General features: G+C 39.6%; 1 protein-coding gene across 9 annotated transcripts in view; it reads right to left on the reverse strand.

Moving 5' to 3' along the window:
• Nucleotides 1-2,952, reverse strand: part of TBC1D5 (TBC1 domain family member 5) — a 487,219-nt gene extending 484,267 nt beyond the window's left edge. For 6 of the 9 annotated variants that reach the window (XM_039523970.1, XM_039523969.1, XM_039523966.1 and 3 more), the window contains exon 1: nt 2,722-2,950. The gene's annotated coding sequence lies outside the window, so the exon portion shown is untranslated. Of the gene's footprint in view, nt 1-2,721 lie in introns of all 9 variants that reach the window. The other 3 variants (XM_039523965.1, XM_039523964.1, XM_039523973.1) reach the window with 2 other exon arrangements.
• Between the last annotated feature and the right edge of the window lie 16,470 nt (nt 2,953-19,422).

Consider the following 19,422-nt stretch of genomic DNA (forward strand, 5'->3'; position numbering starts at 1 on the left):
AAGGGGTTGTAAAAGGGTACAACATGGTTGTTAAATTTAACAAGTGTGGTCTTCTGCTGGGGGAGTAAGCACAGCATTTGAGTGTAAGGCAAATGCAGGTAGTGCCTGTCCACTACAGCAAAAAGGCATAGTGTGAGTATGTGCGCTATGGGCATGGTTGTGTATTGCTCAAAGAGGGCAGAGCATTTTCCTTTAATTCTGTATTTCCTGGTTTTCAGAAGTCTGATTTTTGCTGAACTGAACATTCTGGAGGGACGCAAGCTATCATCAAGCAACCTTAACTCTGTGTTAAGGAAGTTTTTTGCCATTTAATTTCTGTTTAAAAACTAAGAAAGAGAAAAGTTTGTTGGTAGGAGTTAGTGGTCATTAAGCCAGTTGTAGGTCCCACCTTGGTTTTCAGCCGATATGCTACTGTGACTAGATAATAATCAAAAGCCTTCGCTTTTAATAGTGCTTTTCATCAGTATAACTCAAAGAACTTTACATCAGTATCCCCATTTTCATTTAACTACTCATGAAAACAAAAGCAGCAGAAGCAAATACTCAAGCCTCCCACTTTGGAAGCAGGGTATGGGACTAGGAAGGGTACTGAGTCTCCTCCCTATCTTGTGAACCAACAGAGAGCCCATGAGTAGCTTTTTGAAATAGATCAATTGAAGGCAAAAGCTATTTGTAGCTTCATTTGATTTATGAAGTCATCGCAAAGTATAAAAAATATGCGCACACACACCCTGCCACATGTGTATGTCTAACAGATGACAATTACTCTGTTTTCATGCTTAGTTTAATCTGCACACTATAGTTTAAACATAGGTTCACAAATCATAAAAGAGTAGGCGAACATCGTTCATTGGCTCAGGAGTAACTAAAGTTATTAACTTTGAGTATGAAGCTGTAAAAATAATCAAATTCTTGAGACTACAAATTCTTCAGCACAGGGGGTTTCTCCCTCAGCACTTGCCGGGAACATTCTGGGTGCCATCACAATATAAATAATTAATAGAAAAGCCTGCTGAAAATTGGTCAACCATTGTCAATGAACTTACATTCCACTTCGTTTCTTTCACCTATGTACTTCAGAGGGACAGCAGCTACAGCCTGCTGCTACCAAAATTGGAGATTTCCTTACTAGGTGAGTCTTTAGAAATACGTTTAACAATGAACCTCTCAGCAATGACAGCAAGCCATACATTTGTTATATTTTCAAAACACAAACTGGTTTGCAAAAAAGTAAAAGCATTAGGTTCCTTTCTCTGTGGGCCATTATCAAGGAATATAAAATCCCAACCAGACAAGCCCCAAACATAACAGTATGTGATGACTCAAACTGAGGTATGCATACATTATATAATGTGAGGTTACTAATTCCACTTTATCTCTCTACATTTTTAATTAAATATTTTTAGTGTCAACAATGTAGACCAGATTTGTTTGGAAAACATTTGTAGAGGGTTTTTTTGGCCTAAAATCCTTGACAGAGATAATACAAGTAAACAAATAACTACTGTGTAATAAACAGACCTAAAAATAACATCCATCAATTAGCACATTTTACAAAAGCAAAGATGATGGCCACTGGTATAACAGTGCTTTTCTGACAGAGCTTTTCCTCCATAAATCTCAAAGGTAGGTATTATTACCAATTTTTGCCATTGGGGAAAACGGAGGTACAGAGAAGTGTATTTCACATGTCACATAGGAGGCAAGTGGCAGAACTGGGGAAAGAACCCAGGTCTCCTGGCTCTCACGCAATGTTATACCCACATGCTTCTTCCCTAACATAAATAAATGGTTTCTATATGTTTACAAAGATGCACAATTACAGCACTAAGGCAAGGTGCCAATATGGCAGCAGCAAGACTTTTCCTAGGATTAGTCCACAAAGGCTCCATGATGCAAAAAAGCCACAAGGATCTCTAGCTAAACCAAACTACTTATGGAGATATAGTATAGCACTCTAAGAGTATACAGCAGTTTATAACAGTTGAAAGTATGCTAACAACAGTCCTTGCCTTGAAACTTACGCTAAGTAACTCAAACTACTATACCCTAGAGAAGAAGAAAACAAATTTGAAGGGAACACTTGAATGTCTGAAACTGCTTTTTTTAAGGCAACAGACTGATAATTAGAGTGAATTGAAACCAAAAGGTGAAAAGAACAGGGATGGGGGGGGGGTTCGGGACAGGAAGGAAAAACTAACTTCTGTGAACTATTTATAAGGAACTGGGAGGAACTCTGAAATTTTTTTAACTTCCCAAGAGTGGAATGAAATCAAACAAAAATATCTATCTATATATATCTCTCTCTCCAGGGAAAAAAAAAATCTGATGCCAGATCATGCCCCCTCCTCCCCATCCACTTCCATAGCCAGGAATGAAAGGGAAACAGGAAAAAAAATCTGCTTGACACTGTCTACTCTCAACTTATAATAAATTAACCTCCAGGCACCGATCAATTCCCCAAAATGACCCTGAGGAAGTTTCCGAGAGGCGAGAAAGGGGCAGCCCACAGCAGCTCTAGCATACAGGCCTCACCGCCACTTCCTAGCGCTCCTGCTGCAACTCAGTGTCAGCTAGGGGATGAGAGCGGTATGGGGCGAGGCGGGCAGGGAGGCTGGTGAGTGGGGGGGTCACTTTTATTGCAGGAGGCTTGGGCGGAGGAGGGCAGTGGGTCGGGCTGGGGGGGGAGGGGAGGCTAAGATGCTCTGGGGCTGGTTTTACCTTCTGCGGCCGCTGCGGCACGAAGATCTGGCGCAGCGTCTCTCCCTCCCCGCCTCCCTCCCTGTCTGTGCTGCCCAGACCTCAGACCCGCGCCGCCCGGCAGCGACCCGCAAGGGAAGCGGGGCAGAGAGGGGGAAGGGGACGGGCTCTGCCCGCACACAGACGTGCGCGCGCGCGCGGCACCGCCCCCTCCCGCACGCAGGCGCCCGGGCTGCAGGGAAGCGGAGGCCGCCCACCCCGGCGGCGGGAGCGCGCCTGCTCGCGCTCGCCCGGCCCGATCCCGCTGTGGGGGGAGGAGGGAGAGAAACTTCCTGGGCGGGGCCGAGCGGCGCTAGGAGAGGGAGGGCCAAGGCCCGCGCAGGGCGGGGGTGGGGGCGGGCTGTGAGGCTGGAAGCTCGGATTCGCAACCGTCTATTTGCAGAACGCTGATTACCCCATGCGGCCCCGCCCCTTCTACGAGGCCCCGCCCCCACTGGCTGTCCCGGAGCGTGGGCTGTGTGGACATAGTACTGTCTCCTCCCTCCTTCCCACCAGGGAGGCCGGCAGGGGGCGGGGGCTCAGCATGAAGCTTCATGACTCTGTGTTTTAGGGTGGGGTGGAGGCCAGTGTATGACTCATGTTATGGAGCAACACACACACACCCACACCCCCCCCCCAAGTCCCAGATCCCCCCTGAAGGCCTGTGTTGAGCAGAGGCTCTACCATGTCCCTTGCAGAGACATTGCCCAGCTGGTCATGCCCATAGAGAACTACAAATTGAATTGTGAGAGAGAGGAGAGGTATCGGTGGGTGAGAGAAGACAGTATTGGATAGGAGATGCTGCCAGAGGGGTGTCAGCCCATGCACTTCATTGATCCCCTCACAAGACCATGTGTTTGAAAATCCCATGTAATTTGGGATACTGGGAAGCTAGCGGTAGCAAAAGTGCTTTGAAGACAGCACTATAAACATACAATGTATTTTATTATATTAAATTGCACAGATGTCAATTTTACATTTATTCAGAGCCTTTTACCCTGGGGGGAGCCCAAGGCATTTCTATATACATACAATATACCTACAATTTAGCCAGCTGTGAGGTGGGGTTGGGCATGTAGGCCCACAGTTTAAAATGAGATAATTTAAAGTAAATTTAATTCACTGGGCCTTTGGCAATGACTAACCAGCCTCAGACGTACATGGAAAACTCCTTGTCAAATTGAGACTTTAAACACTTTTAAAATTAACTCAGAGTGAAAGAAAAGTGCAGGTGACTTGGTCGTGCTCAAATGAATAGTCATAGAATTTTAAGACTGGAAGGGAACTCAAGAGGTCATCTAGTACAGTCCCATGCAAGATGAAGTAGGATCCCAATATTCTTGTTTTATACTTCATCTATCATCCTAAAGGCCTTTAATTCTTGCCCAGTTAAAAAGAGTCAGCTGGTCACTGTAATATAGTGTCTTGCTGGCTACTATCATTTGTGCACCCCTCTGCTTAACTTGCCAGGAAATGGGATACTCATATTCGCCATGAAGAAGAGTTTGAAAGCTTGTCTTTTTCACCACCAAAGTTGATCCAATAAAAGATATTACCTCATCAACCTTGTCTCTCTTCTAGCCTGGCACCAACACAGCAATTTCAACACTGCAAACATTTTTCTGCAAGCTAGTAATTATTCAGATGAGGCAAAATATCTGATTTTCCAAGTCAGACTTTTGTATCAGAGCATGTCTGCTTGAGTGTATCAAAAAGATACACTTTCCTTAAGTAAGAGGTTCATTTTAGGAATTCAGTAAATCTTTTTACATTTGTTTGTCAGGGCCCTTTCTCCATTAGAAATGTTAAAGAATTTACAATTTTAAGAGCCTGTGCCACATGGAAGTTCATTTAACTTGCAACAAAATATTAGCAGCATATGTAAGGACCTATATATTTATGATTATTTAAAAAGTAAAATTCCCTGGATTGCATTTTATTAGAATAGAGTGGTATTTTTGATATCAGTAGAGGTATGAACCAGGAAGAAAAGTTGACCAGTTCTGGTACCAAAAAAAATTATAAAATATAACACATTCATCATGTAAAATATACCTGTAAGGTGTCTTTTTCTCCTTATCTCAAGAATTGAGCAGGTTCCTCTAGGCCATTTTTGGTTATTTAAGAACACCTAGCTGTTTAACTTTGCAAAGGATTTTCTTAGGAAGAAATCTTACCTTCTTAGCAGCCTAATAGTATTCTTAATTCCCCCAGCTTTTGACAGAAAAAAGAAACCAATGTAAATACTAGATTGCTGGCAATGGTGTTTTACAGCAGCTTGCATCAACATTCTGCCCTAACTTAAGCAGAGTAAAGTTTGTAAGCTTACTATAGTAACAGCAATTTAGAGTTAATTACCAGTTTGTTTGTTTTTTAAAAAAACCTGCTGAATATACACAAGGTTTTCCTCTATGTCCCCCATTTCACTCCAATCGTATTTTCTGTGAGAGATCTAAATTTCCATTTATCTTTCCTTACATTTACTTAGTGTTATAGAGGATCCTGATTATATTAAAAACCACGTAATCAACCATCTAATATTTGTCTAGAGATAAACACACTTAGCAAAATAAGTGTTTCAAAATATTGGGCAGCTGAGATCATTTCACAATAGATGTTCTCAACTGCCCAAGTTTGCAAAAGCTGGTTTTATATTTTAAATTCATTTTTTCTGGTGCTGTTTTTGCACTTAAATAACGTAGACCTTAATCCTGCAAAGACTTACAGACATGCTAAACCTTCCTAATAAAAATAGTCCTATTGACTTCAATGAGACTGCTTACATGCAGGATTGAGGCCTTAGATGGTTTTATTCTGATAGTTTAAGATTGCCCTGCATAGTCCTTAGTGAGAATAGCTTGCAGAGAGCCAGTTACAAGATCACAGCTAATTTAAGAGTAAGCAAGGCTAGCAAATGCTGCCTGGCACTTCCTATTGATCACTTCCAGAACTCTCACCTGGTAAGGGACTGGAAGAGACTCAGTCTGCATGTGTCCAAACCCCTGGCATGTTTGTTCACTAAATATATAGAAAATAATACAGAACATATGTGTAGGTTAGCAAGGTTACAGCTTGTGTTGCAATCATAAAGATTTCCTGTTTTTTTACAAAACATAAGATGCAATATCTCAACCTAGTACTTGTGGCTTAGTCAATTGATTTTTTTCAACCAGAATGTAATAGGTACCACAGCTGACACATGAAAACTCTCTCATAAACACCAGACCTGTGAGACCATTGTATTTTAATTTGAAATAATACTATTTTCCACTAATATTGTGCATTGCATTGGAGAATCTCAGCACACTTTACAAATTTTAAGTAGTTGAGCCTCTCCTATGGACTACAACAAATAAGTATCAGCAACATTCCTACAGAAAAGAGCCAGGTTTGGGTTTTTTTTTAAGTGCTGCTGGTAGTGTGAGGTATTCTAAGCACACACATTTAAAACATTCAAGAATAATTACATTGATTTTGAGTGTCAAAGATCGCCCCCTGTGAAGCTCTACCCATAGAATCCTGTTTGACATCACAAGAGGAACACATGCAGCCTTCAACTTGCATTGTAAAGAAATCCAATCTTTTTAATGGTTTTTCAGCAATACAACAAGTTTACACTAATTTTGGTTCTGATTAAAATAATAGTTTTAATACTTTATGTCCCTTTCACTCATCATCTCTGCTCACCTCTCTGCATCTAATATTGGAAACAACAGTACAGGAAATTCCTTGTTGGTCTTGCCGAATGGTTGGTTTTGCCATAAACATGCAGATTTTAACTGAAATATTTGAGTCTTAAAATATTTATTTTTAAGGGAGTTCAGATCAGGTATCATTGCAGTCAGTTTTCTTGTCAGATGCACAAAAGTCAGTCTTATCCACCTATTGTTTATGCCTTCCAGGCAACTAACCAAAATACACTGCCTATATGCTGATAGGGAACCAAACAGCTGTGCGTTTTAAGCAAACATGCATATCATGATTTTTTAAAACAATATTTACAAAAAGAAAATTATACACTATATTTTGATAAAAGGGCATCATTGTTTACTTCTCCCACATACTGCAGAGGATTCAGCACAGAGTTATCAAGAAGGAAGAGCATGGAATGATGCATTGAGATGGAAATATTATAGTTCAGCTAAAACACAGCTAAGGTGGGTGTAACAGGGTTCACGACCCACCCCTCTTCCTGGGGCCCACTTACTGCCCCCAATAAGGCTCAGAGAGGCTTCAGGGTTGTGCAACACCCATGTCTTTATTTATTTAAGGTTGTCCCACCACCACTGTCTGTCTGTCTGTCTGTCTATATACAAACTTTACAAGATGAATCACCCCCTTTACAGGCAGAATCAGCCTTCAGCTTAGGGGCCTACAGTTACCCCCCTGACTCCCTCCCAGCCTTTATAGCCTTTGGCTTGTCAGGCCAGCTGGTGTTGCCAATCCTCAGGCCAGCATCAAGGCTTTTCCATCAGCCCCAATCTGCTTCCCCTGATTGGAGCTGACTGGGCAGGGGCTAATTAGGTGCTTTTGCACCAGTACCCTGCTACAGTGGGACATAACCATCTACTTATTTTGAAAGGAGTAAAAACAATTGCCCCAAACCTAAAACAGATAGTAAGTAGGCAGACTGCTGCACCTGCCTGGTATGGTGCACCATACTTATTGCAGGATTAAGGCTTTAAGGAGGAATAATAGGTTGCAAGTAGGGTGAACGTATGACCTGTTTTGGCTGGGACAGTCCCATTTTTTAAGCTGCCCTAACTTTTTTTTGCAAAATTGGGCATTTGTCCAGTTTGCTCTTGCTGACTTGATCAGTTGGCAAGAGCAAATAGGACAAATACCCACTTTTGTTTAAAAAAAAAAAGAGTGGGGTGCGATGTGGAGGAACGTGTGGGGGCAAGTGAAGAGGCCAGCCTTGTGTGGGGCAGAAGGGAGACAGCGTTCCAGCATGCTGGGGGCCAGCAGGGTTCCAGTGATTGGCAACAGTTGCTGCAGGGGGAAGATAACGGGGGAGGGAGTGCTCAGTTGAGCAGCTGGGGGTGTCTCATTTTCCCTTTGGGAAATATGGTCACCTTAGTTGCAAGTGAATAAAGGATAATAGAGATTGAATATTTGGTAAAGTTCCTAATGACAAGGTCTATCAAGGCTCAACCCCGCAAACATCTATGAATGTGAATAATTTTCAGTCAAAAACACTTATGGCTGGTCTACAGAGGGGTTTAAATCAGATTAAGTTAAATTAAACTGGTTTGAAAATGCTCATGTACGCACAACTCAATTAATTATAGTGCACTAACTCTGTATTTATTGGGAACTCTGAAGTCCTCTTTTAAAGTTAACTAAGCAAATTGCAGCAAATTGAGTTGGTTCAGTATGTTGTTCATGGGCATAGCAATGCTGTTGTGCACTATTTTGGCCGTCTTCCCACACTGCTTTGTGAGCAACCGTTAGTGACTTATCTGCTTACCTGTGCACCCTCCGCTGCTCTGTTGTAAAGTTGACCCAATGTCACTTTCCCCAGTTAAAAACAGGTGTGGGTCCAGAATTTGCCCATTTGCTCATGGATTCAAGTATATCAGCATTTCTGCAATAATACTCCAGAAGACCTACAACGTGCCTCCAGCAGCTGCTTGAAGCCATGCTGAGACCCTGGATCTCATTACCATCTGGGGAGAAGTGTCGGTACAGGAAGCTCTTGTGTTTAGTCCCTGGAGTAAAGACTTTTATGTGGACATTGCTAAGCAGATAGCCACTAAGGGCTACAACCAGGACACTGATCAGTGCTGAATAACAGCAAGCAGCTCAGGAGGACTTACATTTCAAACCAGGGATGCCAGGAAAAAGTCCAGCAGTGGAAAAGTGACCTGTCCATTTTTGGAGAAGCTGAACAGGATTTTGTACAATTACATTACTACTCAATCCAAGAAGGTTGTGGACCCTGCTGCCTGCTTCCCACCCCCTAAGGAAAACCATCAAGATTCATTGGCAGATGAACATGAGGAGGCCTGTGAAAAGCTGTCCCATGAAAGCCAGGTGCCTGACAGCAATTAAAAAATGGCACTAGACAACCTGGAAAGGAAGCATGGGGCGGAGACAATAGAAGCATGGGATTTTCTAAACTTTTAACTGGCCTGGCTTCTGCTATGCATCTCAAAATGCAAAGTGAGAAAAATCCCAGAATTAAATACGGCAGACCGGCTAGGCAAAGGGCCATGGGATACCCTCAGAGAACTCCCTGTGCTTTGTATGCAGCAAACTGCTGTCATGTGTACACAGTGATGAGAACTGAAAGTAGGGACAGTGTCCCGTGTGCACACTATTACTGCAGCTTAATTATTGCCAGTTAAATAATATGCATCAGTCAGTCTGATTTAAAAAAAACCCTCTTTCCAGTAGATAGCCCTTAGGCATGTGCTTTAGTCTCATTGATTTCACTAAGGCTCAAGTGCTTTCCTAAATCAAGGTCAGTTAAGCAGGGTTAACTGGGGTTAACTCTAACCCTAAAGATACTCATGTGCGTAAATTGTTTGTAAGACTTGGGCCCTAGTGTGTGGAATAGATTCTGAGAAAAGTTTCAGTAGCTGAGTTATTTAAAACTAGAGCAGACCTAGCACTAAATAAAAAGAGGTTGCAATTCTGCATTGGCATGGGGTTGGAAGATGCAACCCAAGTCTTTCATATCCACAATTCAGTGATCAGCATACTAGCAGTGTGCTGATGAACAACAGCCAGTGAATCAGATTGCAATCAGTGTACATGACAATGGAGCTAAGTGCAGTGAAACTCCAATCTGTGTAGGAAAGGCTGCACTTCAGCAAAAAATCTGAATCTTAAAAATATTTCAGACAAAGCCTGCATATTATGGCAAAATTAAACTGCAATTTAAAAATAAAAATCAGATTCATTTGCAAGGCCAAAGAAAGTTCTCACAGTGCTGTTGCCAGCACATGGTGGCAGCTGGGGAAGGGGAAATAATGGAGGGGAAAATAACACTGACCTTATTTATTTTAATAAGAAACAAATCGAAATATTATTGCTGATAATCTATTTAAATAAGCTGTTTGAATAAAGCAATCATATATCAATTAATATTTTATATTGGTAACTGAGGGCTGCTTATGTCACCTTTAAGATACTATACATCTCATTTATTCAGCCCATTTTAAATAAAAATATCTTCCAGATCACAAGATACACGACATTTCTAATACTTTAACCAATTCAATATTTCTCTGTAAGGAAAGTCTTGTATGCATCCTATGTTAAACCCCTGATAGAGAAGCATGACTTTTAAGTCCAATTTTATTAGTAGTTAGTAAACAAATTCAGAGGGCCTGATCCTGCATTGCTGACACCAGAAATAAAACATAGCACACTGGTAATTAGATTAAAGGCCAAGGCTGCAAGCAACCATTATTGAAATCCAATCATTCAAACTGCAGTGTTACCCAGCAGTTAATAGTCCCTGTGGTACTAAATAATATGAAGCTTGAGGGTACTTACCGCATGCCTAGATACCAATCAGATGCAACCCCTCCACAAGCTGCAAATCACAAACCATACTAACACGAGACAAGGACTTGTTTTCTTGTAGGGGGGCCTATCTCTGTGCATAAGAATGGGATTCTCCTCCATACCCCTTACACACCCAGGCCCTGTCCTTAACATACCCATTCCCAAATCTATGAAAAATTATTGGAAAGGAAACCACAACAAATCAATTTCCACTGCAGAGGACTCCACCTGTCATGTTGTGATATTAGTAACAAAAATCCCAGGCTTTGTAGCTAAAGTGCCCATTTGGAAAAGTTATTTTGAACCAGGCAATTAACCATACACTACTACAACCAACCTGAGTACCAACCCTTCAAACTTCTATCCTCACCAGAAGATTTCTACTCAGTGCTCCAGTGGAAGGTGAAAACATAATCCAGCTAGTTTAAGCAGCGTATTGGGGATGGGCATGAAAAATCCAGCTTGTTAAAGCAATGGATGGGGAGGAAAGGATATTCCTTCTTGATCTCAAGTATCAGGATGAGTTTGAATGAGTTCTAGTTTGTGAAACCAATTGTCCCACAAAACCCAACATAAAACTTTACTTATATAAACAGAGGCAAATGGTACCTCCTCAAACAACACCAGGATATAGTATCTTGGAGGCACTTCAGGCTGCCAGCTTGGCACCCCTTTTAATCTCTTCAGTGGAAAAACACCATTTGAGTCTATGTGTACAATACATTTTTACCACTCCCTTTTTCCAATACTTCAGGGTGGTTGAAAAAGCAGCTGGATCACAAGGTTAACTTTTCTCCTCATGGCAAGACAAACAAAAAAGGAGGCTAAACAGGTGCAGCCAGTCCTTCCTGATTTTCTGGGATAATTCCCCCCAATCACATCAAAGGTGATTCCCAATGAAACTGAGTATTCATTGAAGTCATTGGTGGGGGTGTGGAATCTGCCACTGACTTCAATGGAAGCTAGTTTTGCCCCACATTAGGGCTCCTGCTTGCTGTATTGATAATCATACACTAGGAAGTCAATGGATCTACTTTAGTGAGTAAGGTGCACAAGATTTGACTCTTATGGTGTGAAATTCATTACCTAATAAATATTCATAAGAAATTATGTGAGCAGCACACTGTTCACATTAGATTAACTTTCACCTCAGTAATGTCTGTTATAATCTCCTTTATTAACATATCTTGTCTTATTAACTGTGTGTATGAGTGTCACCGTATACAGCCCTCATCATTAGACTAGCGTCTCCTCCTGGTCATGCTGGGGATTAGCTCGAGGCCAACACCCATGTCCATAGTCTGCACACCAGCACTCTGTCTCTGCTCCCGCCTATGGCTCCTCTCTCAGCTCCCAGAACCACAGCAGTCTCTTTTTGACTCAGCCCTCCCACTAGGTTGTTGTCTGTGTTTCCCCTTTCTGGGGGTAGGTCTCTCTCTCCCACACTCCAGCCATTTCCCCAGTGGCAAGTGGGGGGGGGGGGAACCTGGGCCCACCCACTACTCCAGGCCCCCAACTCAGGGACCCTGTATATAGCAGCCTCCTGCTGCTCCTCTGTAACCTCAGTCAATGCTGCTCTATTTCCCTGGGACATTCCCTCTATTCCCAGGGCCCCAGCACTTTCTTTGCCCTTATCTCAAGGCCTCAGCTGCTCTATGCAAGGTGCTTACAGTTCTCTCAGCCATCTAGGAACACAGTCCTTGCTGCCAACAGCAACTGAACCTACTCTGTCCTGCAGCTCTTTTTATATGGGCATCCTGGGCCCTGATTGGCTGTTCTTCACAGCCCCTCTACTATTGTCTTCTTCCCATGCAGCCTCTCCAGGACTCTAGTAACCCCTTCTCTGTCACTGTGGGGCAGATGCCCCATCACAATTAGTCAGTAGCCAACAAAAATAATAATGGAGACAGAGTTCTTCTCTTTGTATTGAAGAATTCAGATTCACACCCATTAATGATGAGTTGTCTTAGAGAAATTCTGAAAACGGTCACCCCTTTAGTCATCTAATAAATGATTCCCTGAAACCAACCATTGAGCCTGAGCACTGAAGTCAGTGAGAGTTTCTCAACTGATTTCAGTGGGAACAAAATTGGCCCTCCTTTTAGTATAGTACTTCAAACAAATATATACAGCACTGCCAATCATTCTGATCAAACCCTCTCTCAGAATCTATTGCTACTGCCAGTTATTGGAGATGAAATATTTTGGGCACAACTAATAATATTCAATACCTTGTTCATATTGTCTGATAGGAGCTTATATTATTAAGTGAATCTGATCTCCATGAATGATTTGTTTCATCACCTCACTCATTCTGTTGGCTAACATTTTAGGTATTATTGCAATAAATTAGAAAAATACGGTGACAAATTGAACAATCAAGTAGATCTTTTATTATTGTCCAATATAAATGTTATAATAGCATCACATGTTGATTTATGCCTGTGGCTCCGTTTAAAAAAAAAAAAGGTCTGTAGAATCAAGGGGCTCACTGCTTCAAAGACAGTACAAAAAAATTCTGGTGGATAGCCATCTTCTCCTGATGTGTTATCAAGTGTTAACTATTTCATTCCTTTGTTGAAATTTCATCCAGTATAAATGGTCCATCTTTCTATTCCTTTGGTTTAAAAAGACACATACAATTTAAGATTTTAAATTTTAGCCTCAAAATTTGGATTTCATCTCCAGATGCTCTAGTCTCAGATTTATGTAGTCTCATAATATGCCTTAAAGATACCACTTATTTCATTCTTATTGGTTCATTATCACCCTTTGTTTTGTATAAATTGCTGCTATGTTGAGATTTCTCTTCCCCTTTTATTTAAACAGTTAACCATTTACCAGTTTTATTTGAATTATAGAAAAATGTATTTGCTCTCTAAAAATAATTGGCTTCTTTAACAGCAATATTATTCAATAGTGCCTTAATCTGTATCAATTCTACATAAGCTTTTTACTATGGGAGTTTTTTATGTTCTAATTTTTTTATTGTTAGCTTTGTTAATAGCTCCAATTTTTCTTGCCTTTGGCATTTCCTAATTTAATGACATACACCTAAAAATCCAGCTTCTGAAAGTCACTTTGAAAGCCTTCAATATATATGATATAATGCAGAGCTAAAATAAAATGTATACATTCCTTGATTTTCATTTGAATGGCTATTAGAAATTCTTTATCCTTAAATAATAGAGTATTGAATCTCCAATACAAACCCTTTTTATTCTCATCTGTTCATATTATCTCTATTATTCCAGTTGCGTGTGATTACATAAAAATAAACCATGCACCTTCATTCTTAATATATTCCCAAATAGTTTTTTGTCTATGCAAAAATATCCACTCTCACTTAAGACTGATTTACCTCTGAATAAGAAGCCTGATCCAACACTCAGTGAAGTCCATGTGCATAAAGTTACTCATGTGCATGTGTATAGAATCAGAAATTCAACTTCCTTTATTTTCTTTCTATGTTATGCCCTGTCTCTATTCCATAACTGAACTTAAATAAGTACTTTTCTTACACAATTTCTATGGAAAATGTCACAAGAAAACCTAAAGACCAGGTTCTGCTAACTTTCCTCCTGTTGATTAGTACTTTCCTTCTAGAGTAGTCTCATTGAAAACAATTGAAATCCTAGGTACTTCCTAATGAGTAATGGTGGCACAATCTGTCCCCATGAGGGCAGCAAGCTCATCAAAAATAATAAAAATTCCTTTCTGTATTTCCCAAAGAAGCAAAAGAACTTCCAAGTGTATATTTTAATTTATCTTCTGATTTGTTTTAATTTTTGTTTGTTGAATATATTTTAATAATTAGGAATCTACCCCAGTATTGTGTAGAATTGACCAGTGCATTGGGAGACTATTGATTAAGCAACTCATTGAAGAACTTTGTGCTTTCTCCTATAACACAAGTCTTTTAGTGATTTACTTGAGAAATACTCAAATTTATTATTAATAATAATTATTTGTATGAACATGGCACTTAGGAATCCTCTTCAGAGATCAGGATTTGGATTACATTTTCTAATTTAATTCCTTATTTTGGTCATATAGTTGTGATGCTTCAATTATTAATGTAGTCACTTTGTTTTCTTATTCTTTTGCTGACATTATTAATCAGTAACAGCTTTATAATATCGGTCCAAATTGTTACAAACACCAAAGCAAAGTATGACGAAAACAGACAAATAAGCAACGTACCATAAAAAGTAACCTATGCTTGCTGGTCATCTTTTTTGAAGGCTGCGTGGTAATACAAGAGCCATTCTATACTGGAAAGAGGAGAATTGCATGAGTCAATCTGATGGGTTATCAGTTTCACTTTTAAAGACAAGCTAACAAGATGTTTACTTTAATGAGTCTGTCCTATATAATGAGGTGCAAAAATAAGTATCAGTTAAAAGGATATCTGCAGTCTCCGGCTGCCAAAATGGCTTACCTTAAATGTTAATTTGTGCTACACAGTATTTCTTTCAGTGTTGTTAGTTTTATTTAAACTGATGTTTCTCATGCTGGCTGAAAGGTAGACTGCTCCAATATGTTTTAAGCCCTTTTTGCCATGGTTTTTGCTGCCTGTCTCCAGTCTCTCTTTACCTGTGTAAGAAACCAGTTGTAACAAGAATGTGCTCGTATTTACAAGGTGTTTTCTCTCTGCCTTTACTTTGGCGGGTTGGAATAGAATTCCTGGGTCAGATCTGTATAGCTTCTTTGGCTTCTTTTGCTTTAAAAATCACCAGGCCCTGCCACTGAGCACAGGAAAAGCAGCGATGTGTATCCAGCATCTCACCAGTGCAATGGATGAGCCTCACCCTGGGAAAACCACCTTCGTGATCTTTGCCTATTTACATTAGCATAATGACTGTTTCCCCCCTCATCACATCAACCATCCCTACAAAAGGTGCAGTCCTTTACAGGCACAAAGTGTCTGCTGCTGCTAGAACCTATTGACTGTAGTAGGAGCTCCTATTGAATTTCTCATATAAGAGTGATTTGGACTATTTGATCTGCATAGTTGCATTGCATCACAGCACGGTGTGGTTCTTCTGCTTTCTGTGCATTGTACATAGTCTTGGAAGAATTCATTTTTAAAAATATATACCTATATAATTTCAATGGATGATATCAATGTGTATTTTAAGAATTTGTTGAATTTTTATTAATTTAAATTTTTGAAGTTGCAGGAAATTATGGGGAGAAGTCAGACAATAATTATTTAATGAAAGTAGATGTTGAAATTCAAAAAGTTAAAGCTTTATATAACCAATAAAACATGAATTGTCACCACCACATATAAAAGTATACAAAGTAAATATTCTTAAATCAAACTAAGAAGTTCTCAAGCAGCATTTTTCTTACTTTGCCTATCTGTAAATTTCTATCATCATTGATGGAAATGTCTTTTGTTGATTTGTGTGTGCACAGTGAAATCGATGCTTATTGCCATTTACCAATAAAAATCTAATCCTCCCAAGCCTATGTGTACACCATGCAAGGGAGGAAAGGATTTACTCCTCTGTGAATGCCATCCAGGCTATAAATATCAAGAGTAGGGCTGTCAAGCAATTAAAAAATTGAATCATGATTAAAAAAATTAATTGCGATAAATTGTGCGGTTAAACAATAATAGAATACCATTTATTTTAAATATTTTTGGATGTTTACTACATTTTCAAATATATTAGTTTTAATTACAACACAGAATACAAATATTTTGTATTTACTTTATTTTGATCACAAATATTTGCACTGTAAAAAACAAACAAAGATATTTTTCAATTCACCTCATACAAGTACTGTAGTGCAAACTGTTTATCATACAAATGTAAAATTATGTACAAAAATAACTGCACTCAAAAATAAAACAATATAAAACTTTAGAACCTACAAGTCCACTCAGTCCTACTTCTTGGTCAGCCAATCACTCAGACAAACAAGGTTGGTTACAATTTGCAGGAGATAATGCTGTCTGCTTCTTGTGTACAATGTCACCTGAAAGTGAGAACAGGCATTCGCATGGCACTGTTGTAGCTGGTGTTGCAAGATATTTACGTGCCAGATGCACTAAAGGTTCATATGCCCCTTCATGCTTCAACCACCATTCCAGAGGACATGCTTCCACATTGATGATGGGTTCTGCTTGATAATGATCCAAAGCAGTGCAGACTGACACATGTTCATTTTCATCATCTGAGTCAGATGCCACCAGCAGAAGCTTGATTTTCTGTTTTGGTGGTTTGGGTTCTGTAGTTTCCACATCAGAGTGTTGTTCTTTTGACTTCTTTAAAAGCATGCTCCACATCTCCTCCCTCTCAGATTTTGGAAGGCACTTCAGATTCTTAAACCTTGGGTCCAGTGCTGTGGCTATTTTTAGAAATCTCACATTGGCGCCTTCTTTGCATTTTGTCAAATCTGCTGTGAAAGTATTTGTAAAATGAACATGTGCTGGGTCATCATCCGAGAATGCTATAACATGAAATATATGCATAATGTGGGTAAAACAGAGAAGGAGACATACAATTCTCCCCCCACCCCCTCCCAGGAGTACAGTCACAAATTAAATCTATGCATTATTTTTTTAACAAGCATCATCAGCATGGAAGCATGTCCTCTGGAATGGTGGCCGAGGCATGAAGGGACATACCGAATGTTTAGCATATCTGGCACGTAAATATCTTGCGACACCAGTTACAACAATGCCATGTGAACACCTGTTCTCACTTTCAGGTGACATTGTAACTGAGAAGCAGGCAGAAGTATCTCCCGCCAATGTAAACAAACTTGTTTGTCTTAGCGATTGGCAGAATAAGAAGTAGGACTGAATGGATTTGTAGGCTCTAAAGTTTTACACTGTTTTGTTTTTGAGTGCAGTTATGTAACAAAAAAATCTGCATTTGTAAATTACACTTTCAAAATAAAGAGATTGCACTTCAGTATTTGTATGAGGTGAATTGAAAAATACTATTCCTTTTGTTTATCATATCATTTTTACAATACATATATTTGTAATAAAAAATAATAATATAAAGTGAGCACTGTGCACTTTGTATTATGTGTTGTAATTGAAATCAACATTGAAAATGTAGAAAAACATCCAAAATATTTAATAAATTTCAATTGGTATTCTATTGTTATAAGTGTGATCAATCGTGATTAATTTTTTTAATCGCGATTAATTAACAGTCCAAATCAAGAGCATTTGGGAATATTTAAAAAAATCACCTACTTCTGATCAAATGAAAAATCAAAGCTAACAAATCAGCTACCATTTTAGGATGAACATGCAAGATTCTGTGAAACATATTGCTCCAAAATGTGCTAGAAGCATCTTGAAAAGCAAGAGAATGTTTCACCCTAGCAGACAAAATACACAAGAAAAAAGTACCACAATGCTTCCCTCAGGAGTAGGGGCCATGAGGGTGGAATGTATTATGCATTCTGGGCCTGATCTTAAAGCCCCTTGAAATCAGTGGAAAGACTCCTATGATGAGGCCCCATATGTGAAGAAAAGTAGGCAAAGTCTTTTAGAAAGATGGTTTCAGGGCCAAGTCCATTCAGGTTTGTGTTGTCCTCTAGAAGCAGCTAACATATGCAAGTAAAGAGGAGCAACTTCTGGCCAAGGCAGCAATTAAATGCTCATTTTCACCTTTGCACCTGCAAACACAGCCATTAATGATGCTCCTGGAGGATCGCTGCTCTTCTGTGAACACTGTATATATGGGATGGATGGTTTCTTGTTGAAAACTGCATCAATTTGAACTTGTCTCCTTGTGAATATATGCCGTTCTGTGTTCTGTTTTCAGTTAGTACGTGCTGGGGCTCTACATCCATGATTTATTATTCTCATAATTGGTAAGATGTCTCTTATGGATATTTTTTCTGCTTCTTGGCTATTGTCTGTGATGGTCAATATTAAACAATATTTTCCTGACTGTGTGTCACACAGGATAAGTCTGTCTTTCACCATTTATACTCAGAATGCTTTTATTGCTTGGCTTGTTTAATCCTTGAGGTAGTTATATGCTGCATGAGACAATGGAGACCATCTAGGAATCAGACTGTTCTTTGAAGTGACATGAGTTCAGTGAAAGCCAGCAAGAACTAATTTATCAGTTCAGCCATCCCACATACGGTGAATGCTTCTTCAGTCTGTACTTATGCCAGCAATGATCCCCACTTCCATAAAATGGCACATCTTTGCCCATGTAACCTGGCTTAGATGATTCCTTTTCCATAGTTATCCTTCTTCAGTTGTACCTTCATTATATCAACCTGAACTGATAGTATCTGCTGCCTTGCATTACCTCTTTTCTGAATATAACAGAGAGCTCTTATACCACATCTGATTGCTACAGCTACATATGATTGGCAAGATATTAGGTCTCCAAGAGATGTAAGTGCAGATGCTTTTACTGCATTGAGGTAAACATTGCCTTTTCATTATTGGAAACATCCCCACTCATTGAAACAACACCACTTGATTTCTGCTCACATTACAAACTCACCTAGAGTTAATGGGGACTTAGGGTGCTTTTTACACTGCTCTGTTTGAAAGTAGATTTTTGGTTCATCTTTTTCCTCTACATTCCTTTTTACACTACAGGGGATGATATGGCTCAATGTGTTCATTGCCTGCCTGACTTCCCTCTGTTCTATGTACTGTGGTGTGTAATTAACAAGCAATGTGCCTTTTATACAAAGGAAAAGTAATTGGTGGACTACATGGCAATTTTCTAGTATACTACTGTGTTTCCAGAGCTTTGCACATTGCTACTGACACCTTTACTAATACAATAGTATGATTTTAACACACCAACAGAAATGCAAGAAAAAGGTAAAGCCATGCTAGCTGCTTCAGTGCTAGAAAAACAATACATTAAAATGTTGGGCAAACAGAGGACAAAATTCTAAGGGAAAATAGTTGTACTTCCAAGATTCTCAGGGAACATCAAATAAAGATTAACAATTTATTATTGCTTTGTATTCTCATGATCATTTTATTTTTTCCCTGTTCATCTGCTCAGGAATTGAATACTATAAAGAAGGTTCTACATTTTGTAAGTTCATCAGTAAAAAGTACTCTGTGTGCGCACACACACGCAAGAAACAGAAACTGTATCCCTTTAACATCTAAAATATGTTACATAATTGTATAAAAATCAGCTG

This window comes from Mauremys reevesii, linkage group 2, assembly GCF_016161935.1.
Source record: "Mauremys reevesii isolate NIE-2019 linkage group 2, ASM1616193v1, whole genome shotgun sequence".
NCBI lineage: Eukaryota > Metazoa > Chordata > Testudines > Geoemydidae > Mauremys > Mauremys reevesii.